At 38.6% G+C, this 3,636-nt stretch overlaps 1 long non-coding RNA gene across 1 annotated transcript in view; it reads right to left on the bottom strand.

Annotated features, from left to right (window-relative positions):
• Positions 1-1,172: 1,172 nt before the first annotated feature.
• The window catches only part of LOC138051476 (uncharacterized), a 2,743-nt gene continuing 279 nt past the window's right edge, over positions 1,173-3,636 (bottom strand). The window contains exon 3 of the long non-coding RNA XR_011132825.1: positions 1,173-1,433. This is a non-coding gene — a long non-coding RNA (uncharacterized lncRNA). The remainder of the gene's footprint in view (positions 1,434-3,636) is intronic.

The raw sequence follows: 3,636 nt of genomic DNA, 5'->3' as shown, positions 1-3,636 counted from the left end.
TGCGGTACGAAACTTAAATCTGTAGTGATCAGCGGTCAACTGATATGACCTCTAATAATTCTACTCCTGGTTTCAAAATAATCGTTAATCGGACATTTTGGGTCCAGAATTTCCAGATAAACAAGATTTCGTTTTTCTGTTTAGTTTAGGAAACAGGTTACCCAGCCATTCGCTTTGAGGAAGAGACTCGACCTTGGCAGTCATTTCAAAAATTCCTAAAATAATCGTCAATGTTTTCCATCTCTCTCATTTTCTGAATCTTCATAAACACAGGCTTCTTCGAAAATGTTTGCCTTTCCACTTCTCTCATTGAATACTCTTCTTTTTCACATCTTAGAACCCTTAGCCTTTGCTCCTCCTAATCGACTTCTCTTCTTCTTCAGAAGCTCTTTGTCTCTCATACTCTTGTCTCTCTTTTTCACCTTCTCTTGCAGCATTTTCAGCCTCTCTCTCTTCTAACCTCATTGTTCTTTGCAATTCCAACATCTGGATCTCACCCTCGTGTAACTTAACTCGCTGCTCAAAACTGAGATTGCTTTCTTGCAGTTCCACGGACTCATCAAAATACTTTTCTTCTTCTGCAGTGGCCTCTTCACTGGTGGTACGCATTAGCTTATCATGGACTTTAAGTTTACTAGCCAGTGTTTTCACCCCATCCTTACTAGTGAACAAAATATATTTTTTCCTAGCTTCAGCTCTACGGTCTTCTAAAGACCAAGAATTATAGTCCAGACCTTTTGCAGCCATAATACTTATAGGTGCCGCACTCAATTGTGTCTGAGGTGTGTGTGACTCCCACAGGAAAAGTATCCCACTCATGACACGAAAACTATGTGAAGGTGGGCTCACACACAAAACGAAAAAAGACAACACACATACACGCCCCTTCCCACAAGCATGAAACTTATAAACAAATATAAGTTAATGATTTTAATTTAACAGAGGAAAAAAAAATGGAAGATCCTAATATTACAAAAAAACAAATAAACCTAAACTTGCTTAATAGGGTACATAAAACTACATCGTAACCTTACTTAATAAATTTTCTATTCCTTTACAAAACTTGACGATAATACTAAATATACAGGTACAATTACTTTACTCTAATATTTACAGTCAAACAGTTCAGTCATTCAACAAACCAGCAGCAAAACCCTCAACAAGTTCTTTCCCACCTTGGCTCTTCCTTCTCTTCTGGCAATGAATTTCTCCTTTCACACTTTACTGCACCATTGTCACTTTCTTCAAGTTTTCTCTTCTTCTTGCTTATCTCAAGCTTCTTTAATTCTTTACAGGATTTTCCTCATTCGCCGCCACTGACAAAGGGGTTTTGTCATTTATCCTTCTGGCAGCTCCCACTAACGGCTCTTAGCAGTGTTCTCCGTTCTTTTCCCTTTTGCCCTCCAGCTTTCATTCTTCAACTCTTTGCTTTCCTGAATGTCAAGAGACCTTGCGCTACTTTTTCAACCAACGTTTTGCCCTGGTATATATAACCTGGGCCCAACGCCCTGTCGCCTATTCTTGGCTCACAAATTAACACTTAACATGCATTCTTAATTTTCCTACAGAATACAATAGCGTTATAACATAACAATATGACAATATGACATTCCACATAACAATATGATGTTAATTACAAGATATCAAGCGATGTCATTAACACGAAATAATCAATAATTATGAGCTACAATTTGACAACTATGATACAATGATTTGAATAAAAATAGACGAAAAAGACATGCGATAAGGCAATTTTTTTTTCGTGACAGACACCCGTTTTGAATCACACAGAAATCACAACATTAACAATAAGCCCAAGTAAAATGGAAATCCTGAATGATAGCTACATGTAGTAACATTAATCTATTCACACAAGTTTGTTTACATTCCATGAAGTGTGTGAGGCTGAAATGTTTTCAAACGCAGGCAAGGTGCTTGCAACGTCATTGACAACAAAGCTTCTATAAAGATTTTCAAGGTTCAAGCGGGTTTCAGAGAAGGTGCAGTTCAAGGCCGTTTCTCACAGGCTAACGCCATCAGAAATAAGTGCCGGCAAAGTGAAATTATGCAAATTTCGAAATTGCAGACATGTCAAATTTTCACCACCAGTCAACGGGACGCCAATTGTGGCGGAAAGATTGAATTACATTGTGCGGCTACAAAAATCGAAAATGCATTCTTTTTTACTCTTCTTATTTACGGTATTAAATCTATCATTTTCATATCGCAAATTCTGCGATATGCATCCTTGATCCAGGCGACGTACCTTCTGGTGATGTGTTGGTCACAGTATCCACCAAATGTTTCGAACAAAAAAAAAAGTAAGGATCGAAATTTGGTATCTTGTACTACAAAATGGCTAATTTTTGGTTTCCACAAGGAATGATAATAAATTATTTGCAGGGGGTGTGCGACAAAAATGGAATTTCCGGTGGGGATAGGGGGTCAGTTTTGTGAGCCGATTTTTGGAAAATCCAGAGGGGAGGGGGTCATAGGTAAAATCCCTTCTCTGGAACTACACAATGGTTGCAATGGGTAGCGCTTACGAAAATGCTCGTTGAGGATGAACTCTACTGTTTACAACAATTTGCTATCGGAATGCAATTATCTAAAAATCCCACTCCTCAAAACCTACATGTATGCACGGAAACCTTCACTCTAACAGTTTATTTTTATGATTTTTGATGGATGAGCAGATGAGGCTACATCTCGTTATGATGACCAATTATTTTTTTACCGCAATTAAGGGGCAATTGCAGAATATCCCGCAACACCTCACCACTCTTGTTTCCCCCAGTCAGCATTCGTTGAAGAACGAGTTGGAATACAACAGAGCTTATTCTTATTCCACTGCCATTTTCTCCAAAACAAAGTCGATGACCCCAATTTTTTTTTCATTTTTGGAGTAAGTACTTTATGACCTGACTAATCTAGGCGAGAAATGAAGAAAATTTAACTGTAAGAAAATTTTGGCGCAAACGTCCTTAAATTGTTCAAATGAGTGGGGAGAGGACATGAAGTAATCGGCCATCACAACAATAATCTAAAGCTAACCTTTTTAAAGTGGGTGCTTAGACTTAAATACTGTTGAACAATGCTGTTTAAAATGGGTGTTGAGGCTTAAGTTAGCACTATTTGAGATGCTGCTTACACATGGATCAACAGTATGCATTTGAAATAGTATTTTTAGAGTACTCCATTTGGGTAGTCCATAGGGTACTCCATGGAGTAGGGCTCCGCGTTTTGTCCTCTCCCAACTGAGTGAGGGGATCACTTCTACACTTCGTCTATTGTTTTACATAATAGACCATTTTACAGCTTACATTTTAAATTTTACAGTTATAGCTCACAAAGGAAGCAAGGCTGCCGGTAATCCTGTTTTGATATACAAACCTTTGTGCTTTTCTAATGTTAACGTTGGCTAATTAGAACTACAGCAAAACAATTGAGCAGTGAGGTCTGTACAGAAACCCATAAGCAAAAGGGGCCGTTACACGTTTCAACCCTTATGTGTTTCTGGTCTGTATCAATACAAGTTCAACGGCGGCCTCGCAGCCATTCATAAGCTGGGTCACTGAGCAAAGAACTGTACAAATAATCCCAAGGCGAACACCGACATTGCCCCCAACACTTTCC

Source organism: Montipora capricornis, chromosome 1 (assembly GCF_036669925.1).
Source record: "Montipora capricornis isolate CH-2021 chromosome 1, ASM3666992v2, whole genome shotgun sequence".
In the NCBI taxonomy this organism is placed as follows: domain Eukaryota; kingdom Metazoa; phylum Cnidaria; class Anthozoa; order Scleractinia; family Acroporidae; genus Montipora; species Montipora capricornis.
The sequence above is the reverse complement of the archived record's forward strand: the minus strand, read 5'-3'. Positions and strand labels throughout refer to the sequence as shown.